The sequence below is a fragment of the Cynocephalus volans genome, chromosome 1 (assembly GCF_027409185.1).
Source record: "Cynocephalus volans isolate mCynVol1 chromosome 1, mCynVol1.pri, whole genome shotgun sequence".
In the NCBI taxonomy this organism is placed as follows: Eukaryota; Metazoa; Chordata; class Mammalia; order Dermoptera; family Cynocephalidae; genus Cynocephalus; species Cynocephalus volans.
Window position 1 is genome coordinate 237,961,520 of NC_084460.1, and position 18,772 is coordinate 237,980,291.

General features: G+C 37.3%; 1 pseudogene; it reads right to left on the bottom strand.

Moving 5' to 3' along the window:
* Positions 1-3,437: 3,437 nt before the first annotated feature.
* Positions 3,438-3,556, bottom strand: LOC134364855 (5S ribosomal RNA; annotated as a pseudogene).
* Positions 3,557-18,772: the final 15,216 nt, after the last annotated feature.

An 18,772-nucleotide genomic window follows, 5' to 3' on the forward strand; every position in this document is an offset into this window, starting at 1 on the left:
AACATGGCTACAAAAAGACTGAGACTGGATGATGCTTAGTAAGGGTTAGGAGAAGCTTTTCTTTCTTTTTTTGTTAAGGTAGGAGCTAAGAACATATCTGAATTCTGACAGGATAGAGCTAATAGAAAGTGAGGGGGTTAAAATAAAAGAAAGAGGATATTGGATGGAGTTAGGATCCTGGGAAGACGGAATCCAGTGCTTATGTAAAAGGATTGCCCTTAGCCTGTGGGATGTATACCTATTTTCATTATTAGAGAAAAAAAGGAGCGAATGGATAACAATGAAGTAGAGAAGTGGTTACTGAGACCGCTACTTCCTGTAAAAAGTAGAATTCAAAGTTATCTGTTATGAGTGTCAAATGAGTTAATGCACATAATGTTCTTAGCTAAAGTTAGTACATAACGTTCTTTGTCACATAGCAAATGCTCAGTAAATGTTAGTTGGTAGTGGTGGTGGAGTAAGGGGTTTGACCCAAATGTGTGCTTAAAACTAACCAGATATACAGAGGACAATTGGTCCACCTGAGAAGGCATTTTTTTAAAAAATTTTTAAAATTAGATTCACTTGAAGAGAACAGCCAACAAAACGAATGCATTTCCCGGATAAAGAGGGAGGATAAAATGAAGATACATTTAGAAAGTAATCGAAAGCCATTCAAAAATGTACTTGCTATGGGGTAAACTAAGAAGAAAATGTAAAGAAATCTGTAGAAAAGTTTTAAGTTCTGTTAAGTGAAAATTATAGGATGCTATTGTTTTGGACTAAATTCCTACAGACCAGACTAAAAATAAATAAATAAATTAATTAAAATTTTCTCTTTGAAATAATTGTAAATTGATATGTAATCATTAAAAAACAGAGATCCTGTGTATCTTTTACCCAGTTTCCTCCAATAATAACTTTTGCAAAACTATAGAATGGTATCAAAACCAGGATATTGACAGTAATACAGTCAAGGCATAGCATTTTCATCCTCACAAAGATCCTTCGTGTTGCTGTTTTGTAGCCACACCCACTTCACTCCAGTCCCCACCCTCTCCTTTACCCCTGGTAACTTCTCATCTCCATTTCTAGGATCTTGTCATTTCAAGAGCTTTATATAGATGGAGGCATACAGTATGTAAACTTTTGGGATTAACTTTTTTTTCGCTCAGCCTAATTTTCTAGAGATTTACGTTATGCGTATTGATAATTCATTCCTTTTTATTGCTGTGGTATGGTATCTCGGTTTGTTTAAACATCCACCAACAGAAGAACATCTGGGTTGCTTCAAGTTTGTCTATTTCAAATAAAACTGCTATGAAAATTCACATACAAGTTTTTGTGTGAACAAAAGTTTTCATTTCTCTGGGCTAAATGCCCAGGAATGCAATTGCTGGGTCGTATGGTAATTACATGTTCGTTTTTTCTTAAAACTGCTGAAGTATTTTCCGGAGTGACTGTACTATTTTACATTACCACCAGCAATATATGAGTGATCAGTTTTTCTGCATCCTAGCCAGCGTTTGGTGTGTTGTCATTATTTTTCATTTTAGGCATTCGGATATGTGTGTAGTGATATCTCATTGTTATGATTTGCACTTCCTTAATGGCCAGTGATATTGAACATTTTTTCATGTGCTTATTTTGCCATCTGTATATACACCTTGGTGAAATGTTTGTTCATTCTTTTGCCCATTTTCTAATTGAATTGTTTCTTCTTTTTGTTTGTTTGTGTTTTGTGTGTGTGTGTTTGGCTGGCTGGTACAGAAATTGAACCCTGGAGAATTGTTTCTTCTTTTACTGTTGAGTTTTGAGATTTCTTTTTATATTCTAGATATTAGTCCTTTGTCAAATATGTGATTTCCAAATATATTTTCTCAGTTTGTAACTTGTCTTTTCATCCTCTTAACAGCCTTTTGCAAAGCAAAAGTTTTTAATTTTGATAAGTCCAATTGATCAAGTTTTCTTTTTATGGATCAGGCTTTTGGTCTTTGTCTAGCCTTAGAACTCAAAAAGATGTACTTCAAGTTTTTTTTGTAAAAGTTTTATAGTTTCCCATTCTATCTTTAAGTCTGAGAACCCATTTAAGTTAATTTTTGTATAAGGTTTGAGGTTTAGATCAAGGTTCTTTTTTCCCTATGAATATTCAATTTGCTTCAGAATCATTTGTTGAAAAGGCTACCTTTTCTCCATTACTGCTTTTGCATCTTTGTCGAAAGTCAGTATTTGTATGGGTCAGTTTCTGGGTTTTCTGTTCTGTTCTATTGATATATGTGTCCATACATCTGCCACTACCACACAGTTTTGATTACTGAAGCTATATAATAAATCTTAAAATTGGGTAGATTGATTCCTCTCATTGTGTTAGTCTTTTTAGAAAAATGTCTTACTGGGGGCTGGCTGGTTAGCTAAGTTGGTAGTGTGTGCTGCTGACAACACCAAAGTCGATGGTTTGGATCCCTCTACCAGCCACCGACAAAAAAAAAAATTTAAAAAAAATTTTTTTTTTTTACCTGTTCTAATTCTTTTGCTTTTCTGTATAGATATTAGAGTAATCTCGTCTGTATCTACAGAAAATTTTATTGAGAATTTGATAGTAAATGGGTTAAACCTATATATCAACTTGGGAAGAATTGACATCTTTACTATGTTAAATCTTCCAATCCACAAATTGTTTTTCCATTTATTTAGATCTTTGATTTCTTTCTCGGTGTTTTATAGTTTTCTGCATACGATTCCTATACGTATTTTGTTAGGCTTGTACCTAAGTGTTTCATTTTTATTTTGAGAAATTTTAAATGGTATTGCATTTTTCATTTTGGTGCCCACATGTGCGTTGATAGTATATAGAAATATGATAGATTTTTGTTTACTTATCTTATATCCTGGAATCTTACCAAACCCACTTATTAGTTCTAGGAGGTTTTTTTGTTTTGTTTTGTTTGTATTTGATTCCTGAGGACTTTCTTCGTAGAAAATCCTGTCGTTCACAATTAGAGACAAATTTATTTTTTCCTTTTTCATATGTATGCCTTTTATTCCCTTCACTTGTTTTATTGTACTGACTAGAACTTCCAATTCTATGTTGAGTAAGAATGGACATCCTTGCCTTATTTGCAATTTTAGGGAGAAAGCATTTATTCTTTCACCATTAAATATGGTGTTAGCTATAGGTGTTTTGTCAATGTATTTCTTCAAGTTAGGAAAGTTCCCTTCTATTCCAAATTTTCTGAGAGTTTAATCATGAATTAGTGTTGAATTTTGTCAAATGCTTTTTCTGCATGTTGATATGATCATGTGATTTTTCATCTTTGGCTTTTTAATAGGGTGGGTTGCATCGATTTTCAAATATTGAACCATCCTAGCATCCCTGGAATAAATTCTATTTGGTCGAGATATATAATTATTTTTATACATTTAAAAAAATTTTTTAAATTCATTTTATTTACTTTAAAAGCCGACATCATCCAGTATGCCAAGGCAGTCTCCCATCCAAGTATTAACCAGACCTAACCCTGCTTAGCTTCCAAGATCAGACAAGATCGGGCACATTCAGGGTGGTATGGTTGTAGACTATACATTGTTGAATTCTATGGTTAATATTTTATTAAAGATATTTGCATATACTTATGAGGGGTATTGATCTGTAATTTTTTCTTTTCTTTTCTTTTTTTTTTTTTGGCAGCTGGCCAGAACAGGGATCAAACCCTGGACCTTGGTGTTATCAGCACCACACTCTAACCAACTGAGCTTACTAGCCAGCCCCTGTAATTTTTTTTTTTTTTTAATACTGCCTTTGTTTGTTTCTGGTATCAGGGTAATATTAGCTTCATAAAATTAATTGGAATATGCCTCCTTCTCTTTAATTTTCTGGAAAAGATTATATAAAATGGGTGTTAGTTATTCTTTAAATGTTTGGTAAAATTCTCACATACAACCATCTAGGACTGGAAACTTTGGGGGTGGGGGAAGTTTGTAAATTATGAATTTAATTTTCTTATTCATTATAGAGCTATTCAAATTATCTATTTCATATTGAATGAGTTTTAGTAATTTATGGTTTTCCAGGAGTAGGTCCATTTCATCTAAGCTGTCAAATTTATGTGTTCAGAGTTGCTTCTAGTATTTCTTTATTATCCTTCAGGGTCTGAAGTGATATCCCCTGTTGTATTGCTTATTATTGCCACATAGGGGTGGAAGTGTAGGTTCCTCACGTGGTCTCCACTGACGTCTGGCAGTGTGGAGTGGAAGGCCTTTGTACAACCTAAAGAAGGTGGAAGTCTAGGCTCCACACTGGTACCTTGCTATTATGTGCATGTGTGCGCGTACCACAGTTTTTTCTGTGGTGTTTGGCTGGCGCAAGTGGTTATTGGCTAAAAGTTTTCTTTCTTGCTGGGCTATGCCTTTCATGTTTCTTTGGCTAGAGAGCACAGGCTTTTCTAAGGTTTTTTTTTTTTTTTTTTGGTTTGCACCTATTTATTGATAGGTGGCTTTTTTAGTTCCAAGTCTGGGATATATGAGGCAAAAACGAAACCCAGGAAACTCACCTACTGTGTTATTCCTGGGATCCCAAGTTACATAGACAGCCTATCTTCCTCTCTCCCCTTTGAGAGTCTTCTTCTGTTTGTCTTATATATAATGCTTCAGTTGTATTCAGGGGATGAACAGAGATAAGTATATCGACTTCATCTTCCTGGAAGCAGAAGTACTATAGGATACACACACACACACACATGTGTATATGTATGTGTATGGATATGTATGTATGTATGTGTACCACGTATATACAAATTGAGATAAAATGTGTTACTTAATAGTATAAAATTTAGTGATTTTTTAGTGTCCAGTAATTTCTCCACTTCTTGTAGGTTTTTCCCGTTGTTAGCATACAGTTGTTCATAGCCGTTTCTTATGATCCTTTGTATTTCTGCAGTATCAGTTGTAATGTCTCCTTTTTCATTTCTGATTTTATGAGTCTTCTCTCTTTTTTTCCTTCATTTCTTAGTTTAGCTAAAGGTTTATCCATTTTGTTTATGTTTTGAGAAACCAATTCTTTGTTTCATCAATCTATTTTTAAAAAATTTATAATTCATTTATTTTTTCTCTGATCTTTGTTATTACTCTCCTACTGATTTGGTGTTTGCTTTGTTCTTGTTTTTTCTAGTTCCTCCCTCAAGGTATAACATTAGGTTGTTTACTCAAAATCTCTCTTCATTTTTGATGTAGGCATTTATTCCAATTTCCTGTGCTGATCCTGGCAGATCAGCTGTTTATGCTGAGTCCCAATACTCCCCTCATATGTCAGTCTCTCCCCTGGCCCTCCAAATGTTTCCTGTGGGGCAGCCTGTGCACAGGTCCCCAGCAAAGACTCACCACTCTCCGGGTGGTTCCTTCCTCCTGTCAGCTGTGGCCCCTTGCTCTTAGGCAGGTACAGGGGGAAATTGCTAGTGGCTTTGCTAGACTGGTAGATGGAATAGTGCACTCTGAAGCACCCTTCTCCCCTGCAGACTCCAAGTAGCTTCACACAAAGGGCACTGCTATGGCTCTGCTGTCTCCTGGCAGCTGCTGCATATACTGCAGCTGCTCCTTGCCTTGTACTACATCAGCCCCGGAAACAGCTGGGGCTTGGAATGGCTGGAGTGGTCCCTCCTTCTTCCTACTGTGGCCTTTCATGCCTTCATGAAATTTGCGAGTCTCTCCTCCTCTTCCTCCAAGCTCTAGTCATCTGAGGATGGTAGTTTTTGTGTTTTAACAGTTGTAAGTTAATATGTTGTAGGGGAAGTGATGCTGGGGATCATCTATTCCATCATCTTAATGACTTCTTTTAGCTGATTAGTTCTTGAGGGCACAGCCCTTGTGAATGAGATTAGTGCCCTTACAAAATAGGACCAGTGAGGCTGTTTGAACCTCCCACCATGTGAGGACACAGCTAGAAAGCACAATATATGAACTAGGATATAGGCCCTCACCAGACACTGACTCTGCCTTGATCTTGGACTTCCCATCCTCCAGACACTGTATTAAGTAAAAGAAGCCAAACTAAGAAAGCCAGGTATTGTATAATTTTATTTCACATGACACTTTGAAAAGGCAAAACTATCAAAATCAATGGATGCCAGGGATTGGGTGGGGGAGGGATTGACAATAAAGGGACACAGAGAAACTTTTTGGGGTGATGCGTGGAGTATACTAACATTAATAAAGCAAACGTATTTCACAGGGCCTAGCTTCCAAGGCCCTGTAGTTTCAGGCATAGTCTAACTTTTTAAAATTACACATAGAAATGTTAAGCTTGTGAAAGACAAGTAACTTTCCCTGGGCTAAAGTCTCTGTTGTAGATAAAGAATTGTAACACAACAAAATTGCTGGCTCTAAAGGCAGATGTCCTTGGTGCAGCCAAACCTAATGATTGTTGCCATGACAATTATCTTACTGTTCTTTTGTGACCACTGATGTTCTTTTTCTGTAACTTTCTGGCCTGGAGAATAAACACTGAGAGAAGACCCCAGTTCAGTGTTAATTTTCCGAATGCCTCTCTCCTGAGGGCTTGTGGAAAATTAACCACTTCAGGGCTTCTCACTGCTCAGAAGAAATGGGCTTTGAGTAATCCTTTGTGTCTCTGTCACCCTGGGGGAGAAGTGACAGTGATGAACTGTGGTGGTTTATGGCTAGGCATTTGTCAAAATTTACAGAATATACCTCAAAAGGGTAAGTTTTACTGTATGTAAATTATACCTTAATAAACTTGAGTTTACAAAGAAGTTAAATAATATCAAACCAATTAATCATACATTAATCCCACAGTTTTTAAACTTTTTTGTTCTCAGGACAATTTTATACTACTTAAAATTATTAAGGACCTCAAAAAACTTTTGTTTATGTAGGTTGTATCTACTGATACTTATATTACTGGAAATTAACACTGATAAATTTATTTAAACCATCTACTCATTTACAACAATAATAATCACATTACATAGTAATATAACATATTTTATATAAAAATAACTGTTTCTCAAAACAAAAAACATTTATGGGGAGAGTAACATTGTTTTACATTTTTGCAAATCTCTTTAATATCTAGCTTAATAGAAGACAATTGGATTCTCATATCTGCTTTTGCATTCAATTTTTCAATTTGTTGTGATATATTGTTTTGGTTGAAGTGTTTGAATAAAATCTAGCCTGACACAGTTATTTAGTTGAAGTAAGGAGTATTTTTATGAACTATGCAGATAATTGTGGACATTTATTTTTGATATGACACCACACGGTGACAAGTGGTAATTTCTTGAAGGTTAGTTGCGATGTGGAATCTTAAGCAACATTGATATTACATTGCAGTCCCTGAGTCTATCCTGGACTTTGACTAGGTTTTTTTTTTTTTTCCTTTTTTATGCATACATGATTTCATAACAGACATTTGGTAATTATTGGTTCACTGAGTTTTGAAAGTCTTCTACTAAGTTTCATTGTACAATATCAGAAAGTCATAGTTATTAACATCACCATTGATATCCCCAGAAAAGTCTTTACATTTTGGAAAAATGGTCAAGTTCAGGATGGCAGATACAAATTTTAAAATATTAATTTTGTGGTGCTGATAAAACCAAGGTCAAAGGTTTGGATCCCCATACCAGCCAGCTGCCAACAGTAAATAAATAAATGTTAGTTTTGCCTGAAAGCTTGAATTCTTTTTTTCAGGGCAAAAAAATACTGTAAGGTGTTTTCCTTGAAATGACAGCTTTATTTCATCCATTTATCAAAAAATGGCTGTCAAATACTGTATCTGAATAACCATAGTTTTTCAGTCATTTTTTCAAATAAAATTGTTCCCTTAAGAAAACTGTTAAAGATTACACACACACACACACACACTCACACACACCTACATACACAACTTTTAGAGCTATAAAATGAATTAAGCAAAGTTGCAGGATATAAAATTAATACAAAAAATCAGTTGCATTTATGTTCATTAGCAATAAACAATATGAAAAAGAAAATTAAGGAAAAAAATTCCATTTACAATAGCATTGAAAGAATAAAATACTTAGGAATGAATTTAACCAAGGAGATAAAAGACTTATACACTGAAAACTACAAACATTGCTGAAAGAAATTAAAGAAGCCATAAATAAATGGAAATACGCCCTATGTTCATGGATTGGAAGACAATATTATTAAAATGACATTACTACCAGAAGTGATCTATAGATTCAATTCAATCTTTGTCAAAATCCAAATTTTTTTTTTTTGCAGAAATAGAAAAATACATTCTAAAATTCATCTGAAATCTGAAGGAATCCTGAATAGCCAAAACAATCTTGAAAAAGAAGAACAAAGTTGGAGGATTCACACTTTCTGATTTCAAAACTTCTATAAAGCTACAGTAATCAAAACAGTGTGGTACTGGCATAAGGACATACATATAGATCAACTAAATAGAAGAGAGAGCCCAGAAATAAACCCTCCCATATGTATATGGTCAATTGATTTTTGAGAAGGGTACTAAGTAGAAAAACCTCAAACTGTTTCTCCCAGTATACTCTCATAATACACTTCTGACACCAGATGTGTGGGGGGGTGCAAGCAATCAGTTCTCCAGTGGATACCAGCTGGGTATCCTCCAATTCAATTCCAATACTAACTACATGGAGATAATGTCAGATTCTGTAGGTGGAGGGCTTGGTACCCAAGACTGCCCCCCTCCCTTTTCAGGTGCCAATCACAAGCCCCAGGCTGTTTTACCTGTGTTTCTGACCTACTGGCTATAAACTGGGGTTTCCACAACCCACTCCTTGGGTGTGATTAACTTGCTAGAGTGGCTGACAGAACTCAGGAAAACACTTATTCACATTTACTGGTTTATTATAAAGGATATTGCAAAGGATACAGATGAAGAGATGCATAGGCTGAGGTACAGGGGAAGGGGCAGAGCTCTCATGCCCTCCCCAGTGTGCCACTCTCCAGGAACCTACATGTGTTCAGCTCCCTGAACCTTTGTCCTTTTGGATTTTATTGGAAGCTTTATTATGTAGGCGAGATTGATGGATGGACAAATGTGTAGAAATGTGGCTGGACAAAAAGGGTATGATCTAATACTAATAGACTGAGTGGGCAAATCCAGCAAGACCTGTTTGTTCAAATTCTTCTTAGCCTCTCTGTGTACATTCCTTCCTCCCAGGTATAAGGTAGGATCCCTTCTGGAATGGGGGTCTTATCACCTACAGTCAGATAAGGTAGGTCAAAGAATTTCCTGCTTTAGGGAGAAAAAAGAGCAGATAAAAGGAGGGCAGGAGAAGGTCAGAGAGATAGACTCTTTTCTGAGGCCTGCTTCTGAGGCCTAAATCATCCCAACATTATAACAAAAGAACAAGGGTTATAGTAGTTATGAGCTAGGAATTGTGAATGAATTGTAGATGAAAACTTCTCATGTATAGATAGACAGATATCATAATATCACAGGTGCTAAGACCATTCAATGGGGAAAGAACAGTCTTTTCAACAACAAATAGTTGTGGGAAAACTCTTCATCCATATGCAAAAGAATGTACTTGGACCTTTAACATCTGCCATACATAAAAATTCACTAAAAATGGACCAAAGATCTAAACTTAAGAGCTAAAACTATAAAATTCTTGGAAGAAAACATAATGGAAAATCTTTATGACATTGAAAATGGCAATGATTTCTCAGATATGACACTGAAGACATAAGCAATAAAAGAAAAAATAAATTGATAAATTGGACTTCATTGAAATTAACAACTTTTTTACATTAAAGGACACTATCAAGAGAGTGAAAAGACAACCCACGGAATGGGAGAAAAAAAGTTGCAAATCATATATATGATAAGTGATTGATATCTAGAATATGTAAAGAACTCCTACAACTCAGCAACAAAAAGACAACATATTTCAAAAATGGACATCAGGCTCCCTTGAGCTGGGGCATCAGTCTTCTGCCCTTGGACATCTATGTTACTGGTTCTTGGGCCTTCAGAATTGGATGGGATTTACACCATCAGTTCCCTGGTTCTCGAGTCTTCAGAGTTGGACTGGGACTTCCACCATTGGCTTTCCTAATTCTCAGGACTTTGTGCTTGTATTGGGACTACACCTCCAGCTTTCCTGGGCTTTCAGCTTGCAGGTGGCAGATTGTGGGACTTCTCAGCCTCCATAAGCCTGTGAGCCAATTCCTCATAATAAATCTCTTTCTATACATCTATAAAATAATAAAAATAGGCAAAGTGCTCGAATAGGCATTTCTCCAGAGAAGATACACAGATAGACAATAAGCATATGAAAGGATGCTCAACATCATCAGTCACTAGGGAAATATAAATCAAACCACAATAAACTCACACCAATTAGGATGGTTATTATCAATAAACCAAAAAATAACAAGTGTTGGTGAGGATGTGGAGAAATGAAACCCTTGTTCCATTGCTGTGAGAATATAAAATGGTGCAGCTGCTGCAGAAAACAGTTTGGTGGTTTCTCATAAAGTTAAATATAGTGTTACAACATGATCCAGCAATTCCACTTCTAGGTATATACCCTGTATTAGTCCATTTTTGTGTTGCTGTAACAGAATACCTGAGACTGGGTAATTTATAAAGAAAAGAGGTTTATTTGGCTCACGATTCTGGGACAGCTGTATCTGGTGCAGTATTCAGGCTGCTTCTACTCATGGTAGAAGGCAGCAGGCAGCCAGCAGGGTACAAACAGATCACATGGCTAGAGGAAGCAAGAGAGAGAGAGAGGGGAGGTGCCAGGGTGGTTTTAAACAACCAGCTCTCCTGGGAACTAATAGAGTGAGAACTCACTCACCACCCCTGCACCCCCACCCCTCACCCAGGGAGAGCATTAATCCATTCATGAGGGATCTGCCCCCATGACTCAAACAGCTTCCAACATTGCCACATGGGGGATCAAATTTCCACATGAGTTCTGGGAGGACAATACATCCAAACTCCATCATACCCCAGATGATTGAAAGCAGGGAATCAAGTAGATACTAGACACCAATGGTCATAGCAGCATTATCCACAATAGCCAAAAGGTGGAAACAGTCCAAGTGCTCAACAGATGAATGGATAAACAAAATGTGGTATATATATTCAATGGAATATTTTATCCTAACATAAAAAGGAATGAGATTTAGATACATGCTACAACATGAATGAATCTGGAAAATATTATGCTAAGTGAAATGAGCCAGACACAAAAGGACAAATGTTGTATAATTTCACTTATGTGAAATATCAAGGTTGACATATTAATAGAGACAGAAAGTAGAATAGAGGTACCAGTGGTTGAGGGTGTGTGGGTGAGGGAATAAAGTTATTGTTTAATGGGCATGGAGTTTCTGTTTGGGATGATGAAAAAGTTCTGGAGGTATATGGTGGTGATGATTGCATAACATTGTAAAGGTACTTAATGCCACTGAATTGTGCACTTAAAATGGTTAAAATGTTAACTTTTATATTTTGCCAATGTTATGGGCTGAAAGTTTGTGTTCCCCCGAAATTTATGTGTTGAAGCCCTAGCTCCCAGCATGATGGTATCAGGAGTTAGAGCCTTTGGGAAGTAATTAGGTTTAGATGAGGTTGTGATGCTACGGAGCAATGGGCTCCCTGCCTGATGTGCACAAAAAGGCAAACTCCGTGACACTGGATTTTCTGAGAAGAAAGCTTTATTGCATGGCCAACCAGCCAGCAGACAGGAGGCAAGCTCAAATTTGCCTTCCTTGTCTGGAGTTAGGTCAAACTTTTATGAGTTGGTATGCTGAAGTACTGGGGGGGCAGGTTTCGATTGGGTGGGCTTTAAGTTTGGCCATTTATAGTAAGGTATGGAATGGTGAGTTTCTGTCCCAGGACTGCATGGGCAATGAACCTCACACTTCTGAGGCTCCGATGCTTCGGGTTCAGGTCATGTTCTGGCCTTCTCGGTTCTGTGGAGAGGAGCATTTGTTCTGGGTATTATTTGGAGGTCGAGGCTTTTTCTACTGTGCATGCCGGGGCTGCATGACTTGCAAACTTCGGCTGGGCTCCATCTGTAAGAAACCTAAGTGGTGGTTAAACAATAGATCTGGTTTGAGTTGGTTACAGGGTTACAGTGAGGGTGGGGTCCTCATGATGGGATTAGTGCCTTTGTAGGAAGATACCAGTGAGATTCCTTTCTGCCCCACCCTCACCACATGATGACTGTTAAGTTTGGGCTAAAGGTTTCTTCAGACATAGTAAACTGTAACCTAACTTGATATGTAAACAGATTGTAACCCACTTCCCTAACAAGTAGCTGAGTCTCGGCCAAACAGGCAGCCAGCTGTTGAAATCATGTTCAAATAAGGCAAACGCCCAGCTGTAACCAATCCAGCTGTTTCTGTGCCTCACTTCGGTTTTCTGTAGGCCACTTAACTTTTTGTCTGTAAATCTTAGCCTACATGGTAGCCGCAGAGTCGCTCTAAACCTGTTCTGGTTCTGACAGTTGTGCGATTTGTGAATCATTCTTTGCTTAATTAAACTCTGTTAACTTTAATTTGTCTAAAGTTTTTCTTTTAACAGGACGCAGTGAGAAGGCAGGACACAGGGAGAAGGGCTCCAAGCAAGAAGAGGGCCCTCACCATAACTGGATCGTACAGGCACCCTCATCTCAGACAAACCAGCCCACGCAACTGTGAGAAATAAATGTCTGTTGTTTAAGCCACCCGGTCTGTGGGCTTTTGTCATAGCAGCCCCAGCTGACTAAGACAGCCACAATTTTTTTTAAAAAGCTGCTAGTTTAACTTACCAGTTTGCACATGTGCTTTTTCCTGGAGACCATCACAATACTTTAGTATGCAATTAGGAGTGCTTTATGTATATTTACTAAGTCATCAAAAATGTTAAGAAGATGTGTCCTCCTGGATGGAAGTGTAATAAAATTAATATATATTTTTTACTGTTTTATTGAGGCCATTTTAAAGTGAAACTGGATTGTTTTTCTGCCAGTATTTAGCAGAGACAAATACAATGACAGCTAGACAGTTTAGACCCTTGTGTTGATTCATACCAAGTTACAAGCAGTTTTATCCAGCATTGCTTTTCAACATGAGTGCAAATCTTAATGCAGTTGTTCCAGGATAAATCAAAAAAGTTATTTAATACTCTGAGTATTTCAGTTTGAAATGAGGTTGTTGCCAAGCATTCACAGTTAAAGAAAAAAAAAAAGATCATGTTTGATTATTTGGCACTGAAACTGGACAAATATAAGGAAAACAGCAAATCCAGCCATATTTATAGATTTAATTTCCTTTTTTTCAGTCAAAGCATCATTCTTAATGTCCTTAAAAATAACAGTTTAAGATAAAATTTTAAAAAGTAAAAATGTTTTCAAATTAAAAAAAAATTACTGCAAAAAATAAAGACAGCGAATAGCACTTTGGGTTCCTGAATGTGGATAATGAAAACTTCAGGATTTCAAAATAACAGTTTAGTCCATGATAATTAAGTTACAGAGACAATAGCCGATATACATGAATATAGCCAGAAAGAATATGGTAGATGGACTGAGAACAAACTTGTTAATCTCTGTATTAGGAAAATGGTCAGGACTCCTCAGATGTTCAGAATTTTGCTGAGCATTTGATATAAATATGCACGCGCGCCCAGGTGTTCTTCGGTTATTGTCTAATGAAATTGCGCATGTGCACCCAGGTGTCCTGGGTTATGACTTAAGTATAGAGGATGAGTGGCTCTGATCTATGGTGCCCCCTTCCCCCAGGATACTGCTACTGGGAGCTGTCGCTGCCACTGCCCCCAAGGCCCCTCCCCCTGAGAACACTGCCACCACTGCTGCTGGATCTGCTGTAAGCTGCTGCTGCTACTTCTGAGGACTGAGCTCATGTCATCTGCCAATGGCTCCCGGGATCTTTCCCAACTACCTAGTGTGGACCTGTGTGTGAGGGGTTTGTGACCCAGTCTGTACAATGGGCTTGAATGGTTTGTGGGCCCTAACCCCTAGCCCAGACAATACAAATGGAAAACTTAGATAACTAAAATAATGAAACGTTTTGGCTTTAGTTATGAATTGCTGTAACCCGACAAGTGGCATAGTCACTTAGCTATTTGTGTAGCTTCACACTCTGAAAATGCACAAATTTAAACACTAATCCTACTATCTCAAAGTTCCAAAAATCCAAGTATACAAAAGGACACATTCCATTAACTGTCAGAAAGGTGATATCACACATCATATAGCATCTGGAAAACTTTGTCCACTCCTGAAATAATGAGAGTAAAAAAAAAGACAGAGTAAAAAGTCAAGTTATGAACTGGTAAAGAATACTTGCAACACCTCTCTGAAGATAGAGGAAAAACAAACTCTTATCTCTCACAACATGCTTCTGTGACCAAATGTGGGAGGGGTTTCCCCACACAGTAAGTGCATTAGTCCATTTCTGTTGCTTATAACAGAATACACAGAACTGAGTACTTAGTAAGAAAATGAAATTTATTGCTTACAATTTGAGGCTTGGAAGTCCAAAGTCCAGGGAACACATCTGGTGAGGGTCTTGGTGGTGACTTCAGTTACACAGGGTATCAAATGGCGGAGCAGAGGGATAGCAGGAGAGATTCTCCTCTCTCTTCTTTTAAAGCCCTCAGAACGATGCCTCTGACCATTTTTGATCCATTCACTGCGGCAAGGTCCTACAATCTAATCACCCCTTCAAGGCTCCACCTTTCAATTACCATAAAAGGATTTACCCCCCCTCTTAACAGTCACAGTGGGGGCCAAGTTTCTAATACATAAAACTTGGGGGACACAATTCAAGCTTCTTTGAGTTTGGGGGGGACATAATTCAATCCACTATACTAAGCAAGTAGTCCTTGAGCAACAAACACCAGCTGGGGGTCTAATTCACTTCAATTCTGACACTGTCTACCTGGAGATAGCTTCAGATCCCAAATTTGTAATAATGGTAACAGTGTATTTGTAGGTTATGCTATAATTTATAACATGCTTCCATTAGTCTGTAAGCTCCATGTCAAGAGCATTGTATTCTCTGCGAATGGCACCCCCTGGAGTTATGTCACATCAGGACAGGCCATAGACCATGTCTGTTTCGTTCACAGTGCTATCCTCAGCTCTAGCAGAGAGTAACTAGTAGGGGTCCAACAAAGATTTGTTGAATTAAGTTGTGTGAATAAGGCAGCAGGTAAAAATCTTCTGGGTTTTAGTAGAGATGCAGAGAAAAAAACTTTCTTAGGGTTTTTTTTTGTTGTTGTTTTTGTTTTTTTTAAAGATGACCTGTAAGGGGATCTTAACCCTTGGTGTTGTCAGCAGCATGCTCTCCCAAGTGAGCCACGGGCTGGTCCTTTTCCTAGGGTTTAGAAAGAAAAGGGAGGGAAAGAAAATTAGTACAACCTGTAATGATAGTAAAAAATAATAGAAAAGACACTGGAGGGTGGTTAAGCATTTATAATCTTAAAAATGTTGCACAGACCCATCTGTAGAGGAGCAAATGTAGGTCAAACCCTTAGTGCACTGTCATGTTTTTATTCTCCAAAATATTTGTAAAGCATGTGTTGAGAAACTTACTAAAAATGTCCTTGTTTCAATATTAAATGAGAGAATTGCAGGAAGTATAGTCGCAAGGTCTTAAAAGACTTAGTTATTTAAAAGGAAACAAAGGAAGAAAGGAGGAAGACAGGCATAAGCAGGAACAATGAACTCGTTTTCTGCCGGGATTTTTTTTTTTTTAATTATTCTTTTTTTTTTGGCACTGGCTGGTAGGAGGATATGAACCCTGAACTTTGGCGTTACAAACCGGTGCTCTAGCCAACTGATCAAACCCACTCGTCCTTTTCTTATGTTTTAAAGGCTCTGAAATGAAGGGTATTATGGCTGCTTCTAAAATAGGGATAATAATTACCTCTCAGGGTTGTTGTGAATCTTAAATGTGATCACCTGGCAGAATACCTGGTACATAGCAGTCACAGTGATTCTTATGCTATGGATTTCAACAATTGGTGAAATTAGAATTGGTGAACCTACTGTGTACATAGAGAAGGTCTGGTCTATTTTCGGAGGCCAGGAAGAAATTTAGAAGTTAATACTGTTGTGGTCATCTCGTATATTTATGTGCCCAGCAGTTATCTCCTCTTCTCCCTTCTGGTAAGAGGAGTGGCATGGTCCACTCAGACCATGGGTCAGTCAGAGTCCTTCCTCAGGTTTTTAAGTGGAGCCTGCAGAGAAGAGACCCTTTTTCTTTGTGGTGAAATTGTGGGGGTCTGGTCTGGAACTGGGGTTGGGGAGGTGCATAAACAGATGTTGTTTTGGAGACAATGGAGCTGATGCTCAGTGAGAGCAAAGATGGAGATACATCCAGGTGCATCTCCTCCCCTGTATTGTATATATGATCTAACATGGTCTTTTGGGATTAAGCTAGTTCAAGTTGGATTTTTGTCTGTTGTAACTGACAGAGTCCTGATAAATACAAAAGCAACTTTGTTGTATTTGCATTAATTTATAAGTTCTCTGTTGAGGGCCTTTATTTTAATTTTGTAAGAAATTATGTTATCTGTCATTTATAGATTTTATCTTTCCTGTATGGTTTATTTTGATTTGAGAATCCAATTTAGAAATATCACAAGATTCTTCTTCATATTAATTAAGCTGAAGCACACGAAGACACCTACTTGTTAGACATTATTTTGTAGCTTTCTGTAACAGCAGTATGTTGCATGGTTATTTATTCAATGTCTTCAGTAGAGTAACTGTAGCATGCTCGAATGTTGTAATCTTATGAGGTATGACATAAGTGAGTGCAGCATTTTCAGCTGAATTTCAATTTGGCTTTCGTTCACGGAAATATGAACGTTGCAGGAATTCCCCATGACACAGCACAGTGATTTTTTTTTTTTTTTTTTTTTTTTTTTTTTGCAGCTGGCTAGTATGCAGATCTGAACCCTTGACCTCTGTGTTACAAGTCTGTGCTCTAACCAACTGACGTAACTGGCTAGCCCTGTGATTTGAGAGACAGGTAATTTAGAAGAGATTTTATATTACACTAACGCATTGAAAGAGAAAAATGTCAGACTTCCTGGTTCCAAATGCTAGTAGCCCCAGAATTCTGGGAGAAGCAAAGATTTGAGAACCTACCAAATTTTTTTTCTAGTTTTTTTTTTTTTTGGTGGCTGGCTGGTGCATGCATCAAACCCTGGACCTTGTTATTATAAGCACCGTACTCTAACCAGCTGATCTAACCAGCCAGCCCTCACATTGATTTTGAAAGCTACAGCAGTAAAATGGTTTCTACCTGAACAGAACGTGATTATTTTACTCATTACAAACAATAAGTAATATTACTAATTATTATTACTAACAGTTTGTGGAGGTATAATTCAATTTATTTTTAGAGTAAAATTCAATGATTTTTAGTAAATTTACATTACCATCACCACAATCCAAATTTAGGACATTTCTATCACCTTAAAAAGATCCCTTGTGCCCATTTGCAGTCACTCCCTGTTCTCGCCCCCCAGCCCCAGACAACTACTAACTTAATTTGTCTCTATAGACTTGCCTTTTTGGACACTTCGTGTAAATGGATTCATACAATGTGTGCTTTATTGTATCTAACTTCTTTTACTGACAATGTTTTTGAAGTTCATCCATGTGGTACCATGTATCAGTATTATGTTCTTTTTTTATTGTTAAATAATATGTCATTATATGGATATGCCACATTTTATTTATTTTTCCACAAGTTGATAGGTCTTTGGGTCGTTTCCAATTTCTGGCTATTATTAATAATGCTGCTATGAATATTCACCTACAAGTCTTTGGGTGGAAATACATTTTAATTTCTCTTGGGTATATTCTTAGGAGTAGAATTGTAGGTCTCTATGGTAAATTTATGTTTAACTTTTAAAGAAACTGCCCGACTGTTAATCAAAGAGGCTGTACCATTTTACTTTCCCACCAGTGATTTACAAGGGTTCTATCCTCACCAACATTTGTTATTGTCTGTCATTTTTATTATTGCCTTCGTAGTGGATGTGGACAGTGGTATCTCATTGTAGTTTCAATTTGCATTTCTTTTCATACGTATATTGGCCATTTATATATGTTCTTTGGTAAAATGTCTATTCACATTTTTTTTTTGCCCTGGCTGGCCGGTTAGCTCAGCTGGTTAGAATGTGGTATTATAACACCAAGGTCAAAGGTTCAGATCCCCATACCAGCCAGTTGCCAAAAAAAAAAAAAAAAAAAAAAAGTCACATTTTTTGACCATTTCAAAATCTGTTTTTTTTTTTTTTTCCCTTGGTAGCAGGATCTGAACACTTGACCTTGGTGTTATAACACAGTGCTCTGACCAACTGAGCTAACTGGCCAGCCCCTAAACTAGGTTATTTGCATTCTTGTTGTTACTTCTTATGTTTAATGGTTCTCTGATTTTAAACAGGCTAGATATGATCATGAGCAGAATAGGTGGGAAATCTGGCAAATGTCCAGATTTCTGTACATGTACTACAATGTCCATGTAACTGAAAAAGGGGGTGGTATTAAACTTTCTTATTTTTTTGTGGCTGGCTGGTAGTAAAAAAAAATTATTTTTTTACAGAGCTGAGGAGACACTGGTGACAAGTGGTGGAATTTTATAGAAATTTGTAGAAATTTATGAGTGTGTGGAGACCATTGTGGAATGCTGAAAAGGCTGCATTTGCCAGCATGCATTGTCATGGTCAAGCAGAGCAGGTGTCCTGTTTTTCTCCAAAGGAAGGCAATCCTGGAGAGAA